The sequence below is a fragment of the Phodopus roborovskii genome, unplaced genomic scaffold, assembly GCF_943737965.1.
Source record: "Phodopus roborovskii unplaced genomic scaffold, PHOROB, whole genome shotgun sequence".
Lineage (NCBI taxonomy): Eukaryota > Metazoa > Chordata > Mammalia > Rodentia > Cricetidae > Phodopus > Phodopus roborovskii.
The window spans coordinates 11,187,425-11,210,883 of record NW_026126470.1 but is presented as its reverse complement, the minus strand read 5'-3'; positions in this window follow the sequence as shown (position 1 = coordinate 11,210,883).

The window sequence follows — 23,459 nt, the reverse complement described above, 5'->3', positions numbered from 1 at the left end:
TTGCTTGGGCAACACAATGGAATCAACTCTGTAGACACAGGTGTGGGCAAGCAAGTGCCAAAGTAATGAGCTTGGAACACCTGCCCCCATGGCAACATGGGTGGGGGAGGGATGGCCTCCCCATCCCCCATCAATGCCTGAGGCAGATTTGAGAACTGAGGTCACAGGAGCAGGAGAATGGTTCCTGGCCCCCACCAGCTACAACCGTTAGGAGAGCAGGCCCTGCACCTGGGTAACCCAATAGAGTCAACCTTGTTGGTGAAAGTGTAGGTGAGCCAGACCAGAAATTGTGAGCTTGGGAAAGCTGTCCCCACTACTAGTCTGTCAAGGGGTGATGTGGAGGGAGAGAGATGCCCCCCTTTACTCTTCTCCCCTTACTGCATCCAACATATAAGAGAATTGACCCTCAACTCTGCCAGCTGCACCACTCAAGAAAGAAGTTCTTCACCTCACCTATGCACAACAGAAGAGCTGCCCACTGGTTGGAGGTAAGGGTGACCCAGCTCCGATGTTATGAGCAAAGGAGAGCTTCCCCCATGACTCATCTGATGTGTGGTTGAAGTGGAAAGATGCCCCTTCCTCCACCTCCCACTCATCAACACCCGAGACTGATGGAGGAGCTGGCCCTGGCGCCATAAGAGAAAGAGAGCCTTTCCTACCCCCTCAGCAACTACAGTACTCAGGAGAGTGGCCCCTGTACCTCTCCTTAGGAACAAAAATCAAGCTGGTCTTAATATGGAAGAGCTGACCTTGAGCGTGTGAGAGCAGGACAACTGGCCCCACCCCTTATTCATTGCTGTAAGAGGTGAAATTGCCAGGACAATGCCAGAACTCAACTTGGAGGTAAGTAAAAGAGATAAAAGGCTGGCCCACAGACCCTACAGCTGCCCAGGCTGGCCCACACACCCTACAGCTGCCCAGGCTGGCTCAACTTGGCCCAGGCCAAGAGTCAGGGTTATGACTTGGACCATCTACCCCACGTGAAGGGACTTGACCCACAAACCCAAAGCTGTGGGATCTCCACAACACAAGATGACCAGAAAGAGTTCTAATGAGGGCCCAGCATTGATAGTGTAGTAGAAGCCATAGACCTCAAACCACACCAACAACTCTTTGCAAAGAACATTTGCCAGTAAAGATATATGGACAAAGAGGTTTGTACCTTGATACACTGTGTCACACTGAAGCGTCCATGATGAGATTTTTAATTTTTCCAGTTTTTTCTTCTCTTTTTTCTCTTTTATTTTGTTTTGTTGGGGAGGGGGTAGAGGGGTGAAGTGTACTTTGGAAGGGACAGGGAAATGAATGGGATCAAGAGATATGATGTAAAAGGACACATAGAATAAAATAAAAGGAAAAAAACTGTCAAATTTTTGAAATCTCTTAAATCTTAAATATCAAACAGAGCAAACCTAGGTGTAGCTATCTGCTATGCTGGAGTTACTGACATCTTACGCAGTTTTTTTTTTTTTTTTTTTTTTTTTTTTTTTTTTTTATGTTTTTGCTTTGTAGTGTAGAATCATGCTTTGTATTCAAAAAGCTCAGATGATTACTGACAACTAAAATATGAAGCATCAATTACAATTTTATTTTCTATGGTGGCACATGATTTTTTTCCCTGGCACTTTTGTCTGTTAGGTTAACAGTGTTACATATTTTTTAATTGATGTTTCTGTGTGCATGGATGTATCTTCCAACTGTCGAGTAGTAACAAACAGCAAGATTTTTATCACCACAACTGGTGGGCACCTGGGTCAGAACACAGCATGCTTAGAAAATTTGAGGACTATTCTGAGCTGTAACAAAGCTATTTCTCTGTGCCCATTCACTTCACGGGCAGTATCTTAGAAAATTTTGTTTCTGAATTAAAGGAAAAAAAATCAGTGGAAGTTTTTATTCATGTTTAAATAAAATAAGAGTTTAAAACCAAAATAGTGATAGAATTGTGAATAATATTTAGCTTTATAGTATTTGCTGTTTTATTAGGCACAGCCATTAAATTTAACCACAGCATAACTTATTCAAAATGTATTTTAATTATATATATATCTATAGAAAATTTAAGTTCTTAATTATTTCTAGTAATTAAACTTTGGAGTGACCACACTTATTTTCCTTAATCTTCCCATTATATAAGTAGATAAGTCTGGTGTTAGTAAAAAAAAAAAAAAGCCAAATTATATTTAAACTTTACTTTTCCTTTCTCATGATAATACAGATATACTATTTCTTTAGTCTGTTAAGTTTAAATCTCCTCATCCTACAGTTTTTTTTTTGTTGCTAAATGGGTATTAATTTTGACAATGATACTTCAGGGTTTATGAAATAAAATTTTATAATCTCAGGACATGTGAACCATCTACATATTATATATATTGCACAAACTGACTTCTAGTGGGCTGCAACTTTACATACAATATCCAAAGTCGAAGTATATAATATGTCTGAACTGAATCTTAAGGACTTTTTCTCTCAGTAATATAAACATATATGTAAACATAAACAATGACAAAAGTAAGCATCTACATAGTGAGAGTAAACTAATTTTTAGATATTTAAGTATAATTATAAAAGATATGTTTTGGTTAAATAGTGAATGAAACAGTTTAATATGAATGCAATTATTCCAGAAATCTCAGTGGGTTTTGTTTCTTGTGTTCTTTTTCTCACTGTAAGGGGTGATGGTGGGGTGGGCAAATTCTTTTCCAATCTTTTCAAACTGTGTTTCAGACTGCAGTGTTCTTTCAAACGTGAAGAACACACACAACACACAAATCAGTCACATTATTAGCCAAGGAATTTCCTAATGCTTGAACTGCCCTAGAAATTAACCTATTGTCATTGTATACACATCAGCACAATCTAACGGAAATTTCCACCTCAGTTAGCTGATTAGTGCTTGTTAAATGAGACCATCCATTTCATTTGTGTTGGCAGGCACATCCTATGTGCCCTGTGACTGACAGCCAGCCTTGTTTGGTGGAACAAGGATCAGTTAGTGCTCCTAGCATCTCTTTACAGAGGCATCTTGATCTTTTCTCTCAATACAGTTTGTTTACATGGGAGGGGTTCACCTATCCCACTTAAGCAGAATGTTCTTCAGGGTTCACTACAGTGCCAAGAAAAGTTGAGAGTCTTCCATGCACATTGAAGGAGATCACTAATGACTTATACACATTGCAAGGGCTGAATGAGAGAAATGGAATTTTGTTTTTACTAAGTTGTCATCAGGGAGGTAATTCCAGCTTTACAGTCCCTACAAAAGGAGGACATTGAAGGACTCTCAAGTGTAGCACAGGGCCTGACTGCTAGCAAGCAATTAAGCAATATGGTTAGAAATTGCAGATCAATCAGGATCAATTTTGAAGTATGGATATATTCCAGACTCCTGAGGGATAGATTTCTTAAACACTGATGATGCTTAAAAATGACCCAGGATTAGATGATTCCAATGAAAGTCCAGGGTTTATACACTACTCCTAAATGTGTAAAGAGCAGAGCTGTAACAAGCTAGGCAGCAGGCTTCAAAATCTCCATTAAGCTTGTGTGCCTGACTTGCCTTGTGATTGAGCGTTTGGAAACCTCAGCAGAGAAAGAAAAATGGTTCATGTAATTTCCATTGGCCTTACAATAGCCACATAGACTGCCATTTAATCAACCTATGGTTGGCAGTTGCTTAGACCAGCAATGGATTGCTTATATTTAGACCCATGTGTCACACCATAACAATGAAATTAAGGAAAAACACAGCTCAGAAATCATAATATGTTCTTGTCCTAAAAAAATACATAACCCTCTGTTACATCCTTGAGAGTATTTACAAACGATGTGAGCATTGCATAGAATGCAACGAATGCTATTTCATCATGTCCTGTAAAATTTTACAGCCTTCCAAAGAGTTAATGCCCTTTGGCTGAGTGATTTTATGCTCTTGTTGGCCACCTCACATTTTTTTTTAAAGTCTATTATAATGTTTAAGGGCAGTGGCTGAGATTTCAGAGCATTAGTATTGTATGGTAGGAAGAGAAAGATAAAGATGAGAAAAGGAACTTCGCCAAACACCATATATTGTGTGTCTGACAGGAGAAATCAAGGTGGTATGACACAGAAGGAAAATGTCCATGTGAGTGTTTTGTTTCAATACTTATATGATCATAATGTCACATCAAACTCCACTCTCCCTGATCTTGACATGCTCACGATGTTCCAGTCACTAAGTTATTGAAAGGCCATCTCATCACATGGAACCCTCCTCGAGTAGCAGGCGTCGCTACCCTCTATTGAGAGAGGTACATGAGATAGATCCAAGGACATTAATTTGATGGAGAAACAGTCATCAAATTTCTTCCAACAAAGTGGATAACATACCCTGTCATTACCTGTTGCCTTAGAAAGAGATAACATGTCTCCAAAATGACCCTTCTTCTGCTTCACCATCCTAACTCCCAACAAATTACACTGCTATAAAAAGAATGACTAATTATGCTTCCACTAGGAACTATAAAGTGTCCAATTATGGGTCTAATTAGAAGGGAAGGGCATAAAATAATGGGTCTTTATTTAGAAATGTTATTATTCTCAGGACAGCCTTTAAAATAGTTTTTGTGTATTGTTTTATGTATTACATCTATTCTACCTTTCTGCAACTTGCTCAGATTTATCTCAATAGGACAAACATCTGTCATGTCTTGCATATTGCTTTAATTTGATTGTCCCTGACCCCTTAGGCAAATACAGACAGGTGGAAAACATACTGGCTATTTCACATAACATCTGTAGTCACTTTAGCCAGTATTTTTTTTTTTAATGACTTGTCACAGCATGGGAGGACGGCAAAAACCCAACTGCTTCTCTCTAACTGTAGCTGGGAGAGAGAACCAGGTGGAGTTCACCCTCTGTTTGCTTGAATGGCTCCATGCCACTTAGCATTTACAAATGCAGGCTGGGGAGAACAGCTGTCAGGATCCTGCTCTGCTGTTCAATATTTGGGGGAAAAGAGAAAAAAAAAAGTCAACAATGGGTAGAGTTTAATTAAGTCATTGTCTCTGTTCTTTAACTCCAAGGGTGTTTCATAAATGACCACACACACACACACACACACACACACCATCTTTGTACACGTTGTCTTTAGCACCAATTTGATGTGATTAATGAGGCTTCTCTGGCACATCTTGAGGGTAGCAGATTAGTCACCGTTAATGACTCTTGCATAGCCTACTCAAAGAGCAATATATCTTTATTAAATATTTCTATCATCACATTGGAAGAAAACAAAATGACCATACTTTCAACACTGGTGAAGTGACATACTCAGATTTTTAAAAAAGAAAAATACTATTATTGATCACAACAAAACGAAACAATTATGTAGAGTCACCAAGATGCTCTTGTTGACAGCTGTAGCCTATAATAATTTTAATCCAAGAAATATTTCTTTGAAAATAAGTTTTGACTTTTTTTTTCCAAGTCAGTATTTTCTTGAATGGATAATAGAGAAGGAGAAACAGTGCCTGCTATATCCTTATATCTACCATAAATCACACTCATAAACCATAAATTAACCACAAATTAAATTTAGTTTAAACTTAGGTACTATTTTTTATGCAAAGGAGACTTACAGTATTACCAAGGACATTATTACCTAGACTATCCTTAAAAGGGGAGATTCTTGGGCACCTTCTACTCAGAATCACTGGTATCTGTGCCCCAAACTCCATTTCAGCAGAGATGCCAAAAAATCTTGGGCAAATTGATGTCACATCCTTTTCAATATACTTTTCTTTCCCTCCCTTCCTCCCTCCCCCTTCCCTCCTTCTCTATGGCTGCATGCACATGTGTGTAGATGTAAAGATCAGAGGGCAATGTGGGTGTTTTTCCTCAAGTGCCATACACCAGTTTTTGGACATAGTCTCTAATTGGCTAGGACTTATGAAGTTGCTCTGCATCCCCATGTTTCTGGCAACCCAGTTCAGGGAAGACAGCCATGAACTTATCACCACACTGACATTCCTTTTCAGTATGGATGCTGGGGATTGAATTCAGGTCCTCATGCTTAAAGTCAACCAGTTTACTCACAGAATTATGTCCCCAGCCCTCTATTATGTTTGTCTATCTCATTATATAATCACAAACATCTCTGTTTAACCAAAGTTTAAACATCTCCAATGTTATAAACGCCACAGCTTTACCTCAACTGTCCATCCTATGTTTTAATAGTCTTGTCCATTCTTGTCTGTTATACGCTATTAATTTGATTATCCCCTTTATATTAATCTGCATAACATGTGTCCTCAAATCTTCTGGTTTTTCGAATTTTTGCATTTTACCTCTACTGCTTCCAATCACTCAGGTCAGATTTATTTTTACCATAAGGTCTTTTAAATTGACATTTCAATGAACTCATTATCACATGTCCATATCAACCAACATTGTATAATTCAGTGAGTTCTTTTTTGCTTATGTATTTTTTGGATTGGCGTCTTCAGTAGGAATAAAATTCTATTGACCTACTAATTAGTACACCTTTTTCTGTTCCTGATTCACTTTCTCAGAAACTGTCTTCTTCCTCCTCATAGGACCTCAGTGATCTTCAATTTGCTTGTTCATTTGGCTTTCATGGACAACTGATTTCCTACTTCCATTTTATCACTGAAAGTTAAATCTCTGACTCTTTTCGGCTCAAACACAGTTGTGTTAATTTCAACACCTGGCCTTTGTTTGTGTTGCTTTCTCTGTTGGAATATCAACAAATATTTAAAGAGCAAATCATTAAGAACATGGCCTTTTGAATTCCAAAGGAAACAGGATGGGATCTCATCCTGTTAACTCAGAACAGTTTGACCTTGCATTAGTATTTCAATCACTGGAAAATTTACTTCTCTTAGCAATTTCCCAGAGATAATGTTGATTTGTCTCCATGTACTTCTAGATAAGAGGATTAAGTTATGTATCATATTTTAAAAAAATTATTTACAGAATTTCTCTTAAAAACATGTTCTCACTAGTTAGTTATTAGGTCTGTATTACTAGTAGTGGTACTTTGATCATGGTTATAGAGAAATCACAATAGTGTTTCCTGTAAAGCGTTATGTTAGGTGCAGGAAATACAGTGGGAAAACACAAGAAAGACATTATTCCCACTCTGGGAATCTGCAATCAAGAAACAAACAAACAAATAATCCTGAAGAAAATTGATTCAGTACTTAGGATAAAATTTGTGCTATACCATTCCACAGCAAGGGAATGTGAATGAGATTAAATATCTTAAGCGGCTTCCTTGACAGAATGAGAAAGAGGAGGAAATACAATAAGTGATCATGTTGGTGTGAGGGAGAAGACAAAGGGAGATGCTTAGACAAAATGTGTACAAGGGCCCAAAGGCAGAAGAAAATGGGGAGAAAGTAAGAGATTCTATCCTGTGAAGTGTAACAAACTGTGAAAGGGAAATTTTCAAGAGATTATTTTTGAGTTAACCAAGACTTAGATCACAGGGGCTTCTTTAGGCTTTCCAAAACAAAAATGAATTCATTATATATATATATATATATAATGAATTCATTATATATATATATATATATATATATATATATATATATATATATAATTTTTAAATTTAAATTTGAAACAAGCTTGTTTTAATGTCAATCCCATTTCCTGCACCCTCCGTCCTCCCTTGTTTCCCCCACCTACCCCCATCCCCTTTCTGCTACCCAGGGAAGGTGAGACCTTCCATGGGGAGTCTTCAAAGTTTGTCATATCATTTGGAGCAGGCTCCGGGCCCTCTCAGATGTGTCTAGACTGAGGGAGTATCCCTCTATGTGGAATAGGCTCCCAAAGTCCATTCATATACTAGATATAAATACTGATCCATTGCCAGTGGCCCCATAGCTCCCCCTTGTTCAGGTCAGCAGTTTCTGTGGGTTTCTCCTGCTTGGTCTTGACCTTTTTGTTCATCACTCCCCCCTGTCGGCAACTGGATTCCAAGAGTTCAGCTCAGTGTTTAGCTATGGGTGTCTGCTTCTGCTTCCATTAGCTGTTAGATGAAGGGTCTAGGAAGGCATATGAGGTAGTCATCGATCTCATTATTGAGGAAGGGCATTTAAGGTAGCCTCCCCACTATTGCTAAGATTGTTGAACTCAGTTCTTTGGAGATTATTAGAGCAGGATATTGAATAGCTGAGGCTCTTCATTGAGATTTTGTTTTGTATATTATGTCATATTCCTAGGGATACTCCACATACAACACCAAAATCAAAGGTCTAACATAATGGGAACGTATTCTGGCTATTTTGAGGGTAAAAGTATAAAATCAAGGTGTGGTTTCCAGTTAGGAATTAATTGCTATAACAAATTCATGGGATAAGTACTTAAAAAGGAAAAGATTTGTTTCACAGACTTTTAAATTCTGACTCATAATTAGTGGAATGTTGTTTTTGGAATGTTGTGGGCAATGGTGACTTGAGTAGTTGGCAAAGCACAACAATTCTTCCTGTTACTGGTAGTAAGCAGAAAGGAAGGAGTTTGGGGTCTTACTGTCCTCTTCAATGATACACTAAAAATTTCTGGAAAGCCTTGATGTACACCTGTCAATTGGACTGCGGGTTCAGAACACACCTTTAAAATATGAACCTTATGGAACTCAGCATTCAAACACAACACAATGTGCAGTTACGCAGCTTTCATGGTCTTGCTGAGGGTGCTATATGAGAACCTATCTTTTTCTATCTTTTGTTCTATAGAGCATCCTGACTCTATCTTGAACATATTATTCTTATATTTGTCTCCATTTATAAATTTCTCACTACTCAGAGTGATGCAAGTCTTTGGGTAAGGACCCATTTGGAACTAGTCTGGCCTCATATTAACATAATTGTGTTCAAGTAAGTTCACACTTATGGACTCTATGAGTTAGCAACAGATGATATCATTTTTGAGAGATATAATTCAAAGCACAACACTTACTCTAATTTGAAGAACTTATTCTAGGAGAATAGTGAGAAGCAGAGGGAATAATTAGACTGATTTTTCAGCAGCGCAAATGAATAATAACCCTGACCTGTACAAGCATTGTGATGGCGGGCAAAAGCACATCAGTTCACAAAATTGAATTCTGGAAGTATGTTCAACAGAGTTGTTTATTAATGACCATGCTAGGAGAATGTTAGAGGGAGAGAAATGGGATAACAATTCATAATTTCTTGACTGGTTAAGAGGACAAATGGTATATTGAAAAGGGAAATAGTGAAGAGATGTTGGTATGGATTGTTCCAGAAACTTCTCTATGCTGTATATAAAGTGCTCAGCTGTGGACACAACAGTGTCTGAGCCAATCAGTCACAGGTCAACCCAATGGAGCTTGTCAACCCAGCTGCTAGTGCAGACGTTGCTCTTTTTTTTTTAAATAGGAACTTCATACATTAGTAGATAAAAACCAAATCCCCACTGGAGACATCACTATAAAATTCCTTCTGCTTTCTACTTTTATATCTATTGCTCTTCGTAGGATCCTTTTCTAAGAATACTTTTATAATTAAAAGCATATATATTTTATGTAACAATTTCTATTTATCTGCTTATTGAATTACCTTTGTGTTAATTTTTACTACTTTTAGTTTTGGAAATTTGACTATAATTGTATCATTTCCCATATCGTAACAGTGCAAATGCAGGTGAGGAAAGCACACAAGACCTCAATCCTACACTCAGAACTCCAGGGAGCTAAGAAACCTTGAGAGTGAAATGTGCAGTCTCCCCATGTAAGTGCACATCACTTCATTATCCAATATCAAATGATCAGCCCTAAAAACGTGGATACATGTAGCATTATACATACTGAGAAGGTTTTAGTTATGTGTTTAGAAACATACTGATGGGAGATGTCATTCTGTAAATATGTTTCTTGTATTGGTTATTGAATAAAGCACTGTTGGCTAACAGAAAGCAAGATAGGTGGGACTGGGAGACAAGGAGGATCCCAGGAAGTAGTAGTAGGAAGGAGTCAACATGTAAGATGAAGAGACCAGAGATCTGGACCCTCTCTCTGGTAAGATGAGACCACGTGGAAATACTTAGATTAATAGAAATGGATTAATATTTAAGTCAGAGCTAGCCAATAAGAAATTCTAGTAACAGGCTAACAACATTATATCTAGTACAGCGTCTCTGTGTGTTTTTTGGGGCTGGCGTGGCTGTGGGATCAGGCTGGGCAGAAAACTGCTTATAACAACACACACATAGATACACACACACACAGAAAGAGAGACAGAGAGAGAGAATGATAAAAGAGACCATGAATTTGCAAAGAGAAGGGGGTGCATATGTGGAAGGGTTTTGAAAGGAGGAAGAGAAGGAGGAAATTGCCCTTTAAAATCATCTGCCCTTTACTATTTTTTTGCAACAGCACTTTGTGTCTTTCCTCCCAATTAGTTGGCCTGGATAAAGATCTATTTGGCATGTACATGTCCTCCAGTCCATTACTCACAGCAACATGATACTGCCCCTACTTTTGGATTATTGAGCAGATTTTAGTTTGTGTCATTATTCATTATTTCAAAGCACTAGATAGTGAGTTTAGGGCTTTTTTTCACAGATGTAATATTTTTCTTTGCTTGTGTTTCCTCTGTCAATTATGGGTCATTCTTCAGTATCAACTCATTTGTTCATTCATTCAGTAACCCATGCATTCATTCTTTCAACAGATGTACACTAGTATGCTGCATCACTTGAGTCACACTACAAGCTAACAGCTGATATAATGTAGATCATGTTCTCAGTGGATCAGAATCAAAATATAAGCAACTCCATTGCACATAAAAAGTAGCACGAATGCTGAAATTTAAACAAATAAATAACATAGAGAAGAGGTGAAGAGGCACATATTCTTGCCTAATTGAATAAGGGAAGAAAGTCAGGAAAGGCTCACAAGATTCAGAGATGCATAATGTGAAGAATAAGGGATGCTGGCAGAATTTGCCATTCAAATTGTGGGGCAGGTAGGCATGCAGTGCCTGGAGGTTAGAAGTGGGAAAGGAAAATAATAATAGCAGGCAGAGAGGGCACTGCAGAGGAAGGCAGCAAACACATGGCAGGAAGAAGGACCAACATGTTCATTATACAATTGCAGGAGTGTGTGTTCTGGAAAGGGAATAGGATGTCCAGGAACAGTGGTTTGTGCTTATAATTCCAGCATTCAGGAAACCAAGGTGAGGACATTGTCATGAATTGGAGACAAGAAGACAGTAAATAGTGAATTTGTAGGTCATCTGATCTGTAATTTGAGATCCTGACATCAAATCAATCAAAAAAAAAAAAAAAAAAGTACACACAAAGGGAAAAGGAAGAGGATGAAGAAATAAATCTAGACAAATATGCATCATCCAGGTCAAGACCGCAGTGTTTTAGAAAGACAGATATCTTATATTTTTCCCTACATACAGAGAGTAAATTTAATATACACAAATGTGCATGTATATCTGAACATTTGATGCAAAACTAGAAGGAGAATTATTTGTGAAGTGGAAGTGGACAAAGATGCAAAACTACGTCATAGTATTTCTACCCTTTCTTACTGTTCTTTAACCTCAGTAATGTGGTTTATTTCCTTGATATGTCTAAAGATATCAAAAGAGATCACAGGGCCCTTCAAATGTCATAGCTGATAGCAATGAGTCTATGAGGCTGTAGATGGTTGTAGCACAAGCTATGATCTAGAGAAGTTTGAATGTTGTGACTTTGGCTATGGAATTAGCCATAAAACACATGCCATACAAACATATTCAGTAGTAAGGGATGAAGTCAGAGACTACAGTTGTATGGAAGATCAGTGGTTGCAGGGAACTAACTGGTGGTGGAAGCACAATGGGTAGATATTACAGCTGGGTATGGGAGCTCCCACCTCTCATGCCAAGTTTTGACGGTTTGAGTCAGGAGGATCACTGTTAGTTTCAAGAAGCTTGAGCTACAGAATATGGTCATGTCTCTACAAAAACATAATAGAATGCCCCCAAATCAATATGTTGTCACAGAGACCATGGACCCTTTGAGTTGTCTTTGTGTGTCTGAACTGACAACTTGAATAAATTGTCTGGGCTTAAAAATTGCGATTATAATTTTGAAGCATAATTATGTGAAATCAATTAGTTAAGATAAGTAAAGTTAGTAATATTTTAATCTTAATATTGAACAGTAGCAAATGCTTTGGATATATATATAAATAAATGTTTCTTAACTGTATTAGCAAAATAGTTCTGAGGGTGAAGACTGGTGGGAATAAAGGAGTGATTTAGTAAAGGTTAACCCTATAGAGCTACTTTTATACAGCCAGGGTTCATGTTATACTAACGGGCAAGGAAAGTGACTGTTGATTTTTCACCTATCTTATTTTTTTCTAGTGCTTCCACAATACAGAACTCAAAACTGGATGGCCCAGAAGACAGGGAAATGAATTCTCACATATCTGGAGCTAGGTGTGCAAAAGAAAAGATACCAACAAGGTATGCTCTTTCAGAGAAAAAGTGGAAGTTCTATTGCTTCTCCTGGTCTCTGATAATTTTAGATGGCTCTTTTTTCATGGCACCCTGATTCTAGTGCCCATCCACATTTCTTGGGGATCATTACAGAATTTATTTCCCCACTGTGCCTGTATCTATGTCCGAGTTACCACCTTCTTGTCTGTGCTGTTGTGTGTGTATATGTGTGTGTGCGTGTGAGAGAGAGAAAGGCAGAGATAGAGACTGAGAGACATACAGAAAGAGCTATTTATACATGCTTGTGTGTGCATGTATTGGTGAGGAGGTGTGCACGTGGAAATCAAGGAAAGAAGTCAGGTGCATTGAGGCAGGCTCTTTTTGTTGTTTGCCATTATGTGGGGCTAGCTGGTCGATGAGTGTCTATGGCCCCTCCTGTTTTTGCCTCCCATCTTGTCATAGGAATGCTGAGATTGTAAACACTTAAGACCATGCTCAGCTTTATGTGTGTTTTTTGGATTTAAACTCAGGTCCTCATACTTGCAAAGCAAGCTCTGTTTTCACTGAGTTATTTCCCTAACCCCCAATTTTGCTTTTTTGTAAGGACATGCACCATAAGTGGTAAGGATCTAAGATAATAATGACTCAACTTTACTTGATTTCAGATTCAAAAACCCTCCTTCTGTCTTTTTTTTTTTTTTTTTTGGCAGTTTAGCATTCTTGAGTTTCTTTTTTCTTTTTTATTATTTATTTTTTTTATTTTACATATTGGTCCCAGTTCCCACTCCCTCCCTCCCTCCTTCTCTCTCTCCCACTTTCCTATGTCCCCCCACTACCCTCCCATCCCACTCCCACACTCCACAGGGAGGGTGATACCTTCCAGGAGGGGTCAACAAAATCTATCAAGTCATTTGGAGTAGGCCCTCCCTCCTGCCTCTAGGCTAAGGGAATATCCCTCCATGGGGAATGTGCTCCCAAAGTCCTTTTGTGCACCAGGGATACATCCTGGTTCCCGTCAGAGGTCCCTTAGACTGCCCAGGCCTTCTAACTGAGACCCATGTTCAGGGGATGAAAGACCCTCTTTCTAATAAGGCCAACTTTGTGTGAATGTGTTAATGTTTCAGATTTTATTGAGGGGTTATAATTCAACCAATAGGATCATTTAGGCAATTATGTAAGTTACTAATAAGTCTAAAATTCTTCCATTTAAGCTGGATTTTGGTGAATAGGCTGTATTGTGTAAACCCTGAATTAATAATATACTTTCCATAAAAGAAACTCCTAAATTATCAAACTGTTCCAAATAGTTTTGTCTAAGAAAGTTAATGAGTTAATGAAAATTGATGAGCCCATTGTCTTTTATCAAGAAACTTGATCCATAAACCTGGTTTTCAAATATAGATCAAACCACAGAGTACCTATAGAATTTTCAAATATCAGTTTGGTAAAAATTAAAAATACTGTCCATTAAAATGTATGGTATTAGATATTATGTGGTTGTGGGGATTTCTCATAACAACAAGTGCTATGAGAGAATTAACATAATGAGATGCTTTGCCATGAGAAACACGTTTAGATCATAACACTGTAGCCAGGATGACTAGGTCATGCTTATCACATCCTCTCATATATGAATAGTATAGTGGTATCTGAACATCACCATCCAGCTCTACTGATGAAAAACAGAGAACTGGGGATTAGAAAAATGAATTAATAATACCATTTAACACATGCTTAATAATGAATTAGGAAAAGGCCTCGGGTTTTAATTTGGGAGAACAAGAAGGGAAGTGATTATGCTTTAGATATTTATTGGGGAATTCAAATAACGAGTAAAAGAGTTACTGAAAAATAATTCCAGAAACAGGAGTAGCAAGCGCTGAGAGCATAAATGAACTGAATGAAGGGGATTGTGTTTTCCCCATACATTACATTTACACTATATTGATTTTAGTTTTACATATGGGACAAGGGTAGAAAAACTGAAGCTATTAATGACAGTTTTATGAGATAGGAATCCAGCGTTAGTTCATATAAAATAACTAAGTAGAGAAAGCAAGAAGTGGTCAATAAGTAATCAGCAAAATGAATATAATCTGACAAGTTATTAAGACCCATGTTGAGGATTATCTGAAGAATGATTGTGAAAAATGCCCAAAAATGTCATTTAAAGAATTGCCTATAAGACAGATGAAGAAGTGTTATTGGCCCCATTCTTTAAAAAAAAGTTTAAGAGCAAAATATGCAGTTCTCATATCTTAAAGCAATTCTTTTTGGTAACATCTTAAATATTGGCTGCCAGCAAACCAATTTGATACTATCAGAAAAATAGTGTTACATACTGGTAACAAATAAAAAGCAAAAACTAGATGGTAACAAAAATTTAATAGTTATTTAGTAGTTATCTACTATGTAAGCCATTTTGTAACTTATCACTCTGGCTCTTTCTATGGATTCTGAGAAGGTAGCATTATTCCCATTTGATGCATAAGGTGATGCTGACAAAGAATCCACATGTAGCCCACCCCAGTCACATTATGAGTGAGCAGGGAACTATCATCAAAATAATTTCTCAGTTTTCAAGCCTTTCCAATGATAACATAAGGTATCATCAAGGAACATCTCCCCTCTAAAACTGATAGTTACTAATTGCACATTTGGCATCAAATTAAACTTATGAAAGGCCAGAGGTTTTTGATAATTCCCTACTGCAACATTTATTTATTTACAAGAATTCTGTGGAACACAGTAAATTAGCAGAAAAAAATGGTATGGAATGCTACTTTAATAATGATTATAAGGAAATCCAGCTGGGTTCTATCAGCATGATCCCTTGATTGCATCCATGAAGTATTTAAGTACAGAGACATCATAATGGCTTTCTTGACTGGACAGAAGGTGTGGTATCACTAATGGTGAGTGGGCAGAACAGATGCTCAGATTCAAAGTTATGAAGAAGAATAGAATACATCAGATTTTTCTTACTGTATTTAAAGCCAAGATTGACATGTGCAGTGATTAACATGTTACTGTGATATTTCTTCTATCAGCTAACCCCACCCTCAGTTGTGGTGAGAAACAGCAACTTACGAAATAGCTGTTCTAATCCTAGAGACTGCATAGAGGAAGTCTTGTTTATTGATTTCAGTTGTGTAGGCTAAAATTCATGACTACCCTTAACAGAAATGGTAAATGATTGATGTTGTACAGCCTATAAACAGTGTAAAAAGCTGGGTATAGGTCCAGGTTCTCAGAGAGTTAACTTGGTCTGGGCCACCATGATAACTAAATCTGAGTTCTTTAGATCTTCAAGTCATGCTCAGTTTCTGGAAAGTCTGACCTATGCAACAGAAGGGCTAAAAACAATCAAGTTCTGACCAAAACCCTCACCTTCCCATTTTCTGAGGCTTCATCCACTCAACCCCCAAATTTAGTACTTCCTCTAAGTTTTGTTTCTGTGTTTTTCTCCCACTCCTAACATTGGATTTTTTCATTTGTATCAATGAAGTTAGTCAATGAACTTTGCTAAATGATCCCATCAACAACAAAAAATTCTATGGCTGCATTTAATATATATCAATATAAAGTTGTTTGAATTAGATGAGAGATGAAATGATACAAAGTACAATTGGCACATTGATCATGATTAAATTCTTAATGCCCTATTATGAAACCAAATATTCAGGAGACATCATTTAAGAGAATCTAACTGTAGCCTATGAACAAAATGAGTGTCACTATGTGGTCACTAATATCAAAAATGGTTCAAACTATTTAGTTATGTTGTGTTTTTATGTATAAAATGCTTTGGACTGTCTCTAAGATGTCGCTTAAAGGCCCCTTTCTCCTTGTGTCAATTTCTTTTTACTGCTTAAAAAAGTAACAATTACAATTTTCCTTTGTATGCCTGTGAGATTAAGAGGAATTATAGTTCTGATTATATTTTGGTAATCTGTTTGTTCATTAGTTTGCTCATTCCACATGTATTTTTCATAGACCATCCATCTACATAACTGAAAGCACTTCAGTGTGTTCATGGATTGAAAAAAAAGTGACAAAATGCCCAGAGTTTCTTGTCACTGAAAAAGTTTATAGCATATTGTTATCCTCTATCTATACATCTTTGACTAATAAAATGACAAGATATTCTAAAGTGCAAAAATGATTTTTTTTAGTACTTAACAAGGTCACATGAGAAATAGATTTATCATATCGTTTTCTTGTTTTTGCATGCATTTTTTGTTCAAGGGGAAACAATGTGAACTAGAAGCATTTGAGTTGTGAGTATTTTAATTTTTGTAAATGGATAATCGGATAAGTAATACTAAGAAATTCCTAGCATGGTTACTCCGTGACATGATTTTGTTGAACACTGTAACACTCACTCCCAGGAGGCAAGTGCTCTACCACTGGGTTTATCCATAGGCAGGTAATTCATTTTTTAATAAGTATTTTGTCTTACTGGTAAGTAATTCATATTTGTCTCCTACTTAAAAATTACACATTGCTATTACAGATACTCTTCTTTCTTTTGAACCAAATTTGAAGCAAGCTTTATTAAATACTAGCCAGGATGCTGAACACTGACCAGGTTCATACCTAGGATTCCCAGAGAATGGCTATGAATTACTTTAGCCTGTTGCTTTTAAAGGCAAAACCCACAATGCTGTACTTCCTGCCTTAGTCCAATCAGGGACAAGCATCCATACTGATGTACTCCCTATTTATGCCTGTAATTAGTTTCCATTCTCATAATAACTATGATTACAGAAATTTTTTTGTTTGTTTGTTTTCTTTGAAATAAATGTGTAATAGAGTGTGGAAAGATAGCTATGTTGTGCTTGCTTAGCATGAATGACAACATCAGCATCATAAAATTCTAGGCATTGTCATGCATGCCTCTAATCCCAGCACTTTCAAGGTCCCTAATGTTTCAAGGAAACATTAGAAGTTTCCAGCCTGATCAGGATACAGACTCTGACAAAAAAAAAAAAAATAGCAAGACAAAGTGTTTCTGTTATCAATTTCTGATTGATTATAGCCAACCTTAGTTTTTATTGTGTATTTTAATCAAAATACATTTCAAGCAAAAAATTAAATTATCCAATATGTTTTGGTAAGAATTGAAATTATATTTTAAGTTTTTTCCCTCTTTAATATTCATTCAACTAAATTTAAAACAATTCAAACCCAAACAAAAGAGCAGTTCAGAATTCATTTTCAGAGTTGCAGGTAATTAATGGTTTCAACAAGGAAGTAGTTTATTATGTGTCTCAGTCACGTGCTTTAGGGTTATTTTGGAAACTGAAAAGCTGATTCATTGTCAAAGAAGAATAACATGATTTCAGAAAGTTCGGTTTAAGGCCTGGATCTGTTTTCCCAGAAACCCTGGAATTGTTACTTTACAGCAAAATGAACTAAATGACATGCTTTTTCTTTCCCTGGTGGCTCCCTATAGCTTAATTAGCTGATTCAGGTCAACTACCTGGTTCATCAGTTTTGAACATCTGAGACTTGGTCTTAAATTCCCTTTTGAGAAATGAATTCCCATCACAAGGGCCTCGTGGGTGTGTATATGTGGGTAAATAATTTGGAGCAATTAGGAATTAATGATGACTTTGCAAGGGACAGAGGAGGACATAATCATTAAAGTTGAGCATACATCACCTAGAATGAGTGATTCACTACTGTTAGCATAATTGGCTACTATGGAAATAGAGATATCTACAGTTATTAATATTTAGAAGGTTCCTGGGGAAGTAGGGAGGCCCTGGAAGGTACAATACAAGGCATTACACTTGAAATTTCTTCAGTAGGAACTTGGAATTATATACCAATAAAGTCTGCAGAGCGAGAACCTAGAAAAAGATTTCTAAGGAATCAAATAGAAAATGTCATACTTAAAAGAAAAATTCATGTAATTTGTCATGTTGAACGCACATAGTAAAGAAAAATGTGGAATGCATAGTCTATTCTCTGTCTTGGTCTTGATCTCTACATTCCCTTGATGTTGCCCACACTAGCTTTGTGTGCATAATCTTTCTGTTCCACTTTCGAATAGCCAGGATTACATGATTGAACTTGTAGTGTTGTATTTTTAGGTAACTTTAGAATTAGGGTAACTGCTCTACTATCTTTTAACTATGTTAAACCTAGGGGTGTGTATGTGTGTGTGTGTGTTTGTGTGTGTGTGTTTGTGTGTGTGTGTGTGTGTGTGTTTGTGTGTGTGTGTAAAATTCTATAAAGGTTATATAAATGTAATATGACCATATATTATTTACTTCATAAGGACATTACTTAGAATAGTGCATTAACCAAAATCCATATGATACTTACCTGTTGTTGGTTAAGAAACATGTCAACCTTATTGGAGCAAATACTTTACATTTTCTTTCTGCTATGGTCAATTTTTGAGTTCAGCTGGACAGTTCTCATTTGTGATTCTCTTAGATCTTTAGTCAAGTGATGACAGGGACTACAGCTATTTAAATGCTCAAGTGGCTAAATTTCCACCATAGCTTACACTCAAGTTTGGTTGGTAAAGCTAAGATTGTAATTTTTCTTCCTCTCTCTACTGGGGAAAAAGATTGGCTACATCATTTACATGATCCAAACAGTACAAAATGGAAGCACTGTCTTGCCTGCCACTTCCAAATAGTAACTGCCCAAGCTGTAAGCTCATTAGTGAAACTGTGGTCTAGGAATTCTCGGTGTAAGTTCTGTTCTCTGAAAAGTACTCCACGAGTAAATATACTGGCCCAAAAAGAAGTGTGAAAACTTCTCAGCACCTGGAATTGTATTTATCAAAAAGATATCACCAAGGTACAAAGGTTCCAAGGAAAGGGAATTCCCCTCTGTCTTTGTAGCAGTTGTTGGAGAGTTTTGCAGGCAATGGATTTATTATATCCACCCCCAGATCCATCTCTCTAAAGTTGCCTTTCCACCAAACTTGGTGTTCTGTAGCTCTGTCTCTGTCTCTTTGCTCCCCTCTCTAACCCATCAAGTTCCATTTGTATTACCCATAAATTCTTGAATGTACTGTATTCTACTAGAGAGGTTGACTGACCAGGCTCACACTTAATGCAAACAAAACTCTCCCTGTTCCAGATGCTATTGATTGTGAGCAACCCCTCAGTTAGTGGTAGGACCTCATGTCCACTACCCTCCCCATGCTGAGATTGTTCTGTTTTGAGCTTGACTAGGTCTTGCCCTCAGGTCACAATTGCTATGAGTGCTGTGCTATGTGCTGTGCCCAGTGCCTCAGTCAACTACCACCTCTGGATGTTACATTCTTCATGTTTCTTCTGCATTATTCTTGAGTCTTGAGAGCAGGGAGTGTGATATAGAAAACCCATTTAGAGTTTAGCATTTTTTTTTGTGTGTGTGTCTTAATCTTTGCACAGTGGCCAGCTGTGGGTTTCTGTATTAGTCACCATCTACTGAAAGTAGAAGCCTCTCTGATGAAGGTCAAGGTGTTCATTAGACTCTATCTCTTGAAGCAAGGAACAGCATACTTCTATAGGGAAAGGTAGCTGAGAGCAGCTATTTGGAAACTGTCCTCAGTATGACCTTGACGGTTTCTTGAAATGAAGGGAGATAATGCCTATTAGTTACTTAGTAGCGGTCCTGTTCTGGAAAAATTGATTATGGAGTAACTGCTAGTATTGCCCTAGTTTGTTAATCTGGAAAGAAACCTGAGATACTGTGTCATAGTATTTGTATTACACCTGAGTTCAAAATGTATCTCCATATTTTATCTTCACACTTCTAGGGATTTTGTCTTGCTAGTAATGGAAAAGAAACCGTTATTGCTTCTAGATTTTTTTTCAAAGATTAAAACACAGTCTTGTGGTAAAATCTTAATGTGTTTCATGTTATTGTCAGCGACAATGGGCTTTCTCTTTTACCTAAAGGTATTTTGCATAAGTGGCTAGTTTAGCTTTGACATCCCTACTTACTCAATAACCATCTGCCACCTGTAGGATATTGCCTTGCATTTATTGCAGATAAGTGCAGAACAAAAAATATGAAAATTAGTTGCTTTAATACAGTACCATTTCCACTGTAACATAAAGTATAATTTTTTTTAGGATGCATCTTAGCTAGTGTGTAACTTGGGATTCCAGATTATGAAAGCTTTTTATAATCTTTAGTCATTTAACACTACCTACATCTTATTTGATGGTTTGTCAATTCATGCCAAAAGCAATATAATTTTTCAATTAGGAGGCAAACATGCTTTTTAAAATGAGATGCTGCTTTTGACATACAAACTTTGTTTATAGGCACCAATAATATTCCCGAAATTCTTGTGTGTGGAGATAAATATGAAGGGAAAGAACTGTAAAATTATCACTCAGTATAACATAGAATGGTTCATTCTGTTGTGATAAAGACAAAAGAATATGGTCGTTTACAAAAATATGTTTATCCTTTTGTGTGATGTCCTTGGAACAAACTGAGAACAAGTTTTATTTAAGTTATTATGTACAGAATATCAATCTGGGTTGAATGAGTCAGTAGAGCAGAATATATCTGTGATATATTTTTAAATACTTTACATTTTAAAGTTTTGTAAGTGTGTAAGTCTTCAAATTCAGTTTATAAGAATTTATTATTTCTGAACTTTAGCTCTTTATTTTTGTGAGCCCCCTCTTTATATTCATGCATGTAATTTTCAATGTCTTATTTCAAATATACCATGTATAACACAGGCATGAAGTACGTTGTCTTTTTTTCTTTTAATTTTAGGTGTATATGTGGTTTGTCTACATATGTGTATGTACACCATGTGCATGCAGCTCCCAGAGAGTTCAGAAGAAGGTCATGCAGCTTGCGTTGCAGATAACTGTGACTGCCAGTGCTCCTAACAAATGAACCATGTCCAAAGTCCCACAATGACATTTTGATTATACATAATGTGCATAAATTGTATAACGCTTTGCTTACAAACCTCTTTGAACTTTAGAACACATCCTACATGTAGCACTCCAGAAGTTATATCTAGAACATGCTTAGTCTCTAATCAATCCCTTTCTAAACAGTCATCTCCTGACTTCTTGTAGCATATAGTCAATTTCCCTGTTGGTATATTTTATGTGAATGGAATCAAATAGATTGGAGTGTTTCATTTTTGTATGTGTGCGTATGTGTTTCCCATATATTATTTAAGTTTTTAAAGTTTTGAACCTTTTTGATATTATTATTTGTATTTATGTGTGTGTGTGTGTGTGTACATAGCACCTATGTGGAAGTCAAAGAACAATTTTTGGGAGTGGGTCATCCCCAAATATGTGGCTTCTGGAGTTCAAACTTAGGTTTTCAGTCTTGGTGGCAAGTGCTTTCATCTGAGTTCTGAGCTGTCTTGAATACCTGTGAATAGCTTTTATTTATTTATTTATTTATTTATTTATTTATTTATTTATTTTGATAGTTTGTAATTGTATTCATTGAATTTATTTGCATTACTATACACTGTTTCACTATGCAAAACCATTGCATTTTACCTATTCCATTATGTTAGGAACCTACATTATTAAGTTACTTTCTGTGGAGACTTTTATGAACAGCGTACCTATAACTCAGGAGATCATCTAACAGTGGTAGAGTTGTATCAAATGATGGGTGATACTCAACTTTAATGGGCACTGACAGTTTTCCAAGTGGCTGCACCAATTACCATTCTCACCATCAAGATTTTAGTATTGTAGTGGTTTCTCACTGCCATACACTTGGTAATTTACCACCTGTCATTTCAGCTGCCTACCCTTTGTCATATGTTTTTTGACTCTTTGCTTTGCCTGCTTTGTGAAGTCTGTCCCTGTGTGGAGTCTAAGTCCTCTGATTATAAATATATTCAACTATTAAGGATATATATGTATATGTATATATACATATATATACATTTATACATATATACTTTTGGTATTTTGATTATTGTTTTATGGTGTTAATATTTTTTAATCAACTGGAATTTTCACTTTTAATATAATTTGAATTTCCTTTTATAATTATTTTTACATGTCTCAAGAGAAAATGGAAAAATTTCATTGTACACTAAATATTGAATTCTCACACATCAAATTCATGTCTATAAACCTCTTAGAATTAGCTTTTGTACTCCATGTAAGGAGAATGATGAGATGATTCAATTGATGAGGCATCGTTTTGAATAATGCCATTTCTGCATTATTATACATCAATTTTTGTCATACATCTGGTGACTTATTTAGTGGTCTGCTTTGTGGCCTTGTATTCTATGTATCTTTTTTATATCAAAATTATGTTATTAAAAATTAAGCATATTTTCATGAAAATAATGTAGTTCCTTAAGAAGATAAAAGAATTTCAATTGCTTTTAGTAAAAACCGTATGTTCTAGGATAATTGTTATTAATTCTAATTCAATATACCACAAGCATTGGTTATAGTTCTTTCCTTACTGTGGAAAAGTACCCAACAAAATAACTTAAAAGAATAAGGTTTTATTTAGATGATAGTTTAGATTATAGTTTATGGAATGACAGTGGTGGCAGGAGCTAGTTGATTTCTGGGGAGAGGCTGGAAAATTCAAGGCCCACCTGCAGTGACTCTTCCTCCAGCAAGGCCTGTCTCCTAAAGGTTCCAGGATCTTTCCAAATAGCGTCAGTAGTTGAGGCCTTTCAAAGATGAAAGCCTGTAGGAGACATTTACTGTTCACCATGTGAAAATAGTTCTCAGGATTGAAACAAGATACACATATTCCATTGCTTGAGGAAGAATAATATTGCACTGAAGCAGCTACTTTATTTATTTTCAATAATTACAGTGTGTAAATACCAATAATGGAAATAGTAAATAAGACAGCCTTTTTATTTTCATCTTATCTACACCAGTATAAACAAATACACTAGTCACAATAGGAGATGATATGCTGTTTTTGTGAAAGAAACATGAAGTATGTTGAATTTACATGGAGGTGGTGACATTTAAGCTGACCAAAATTTGGGAGCAATTC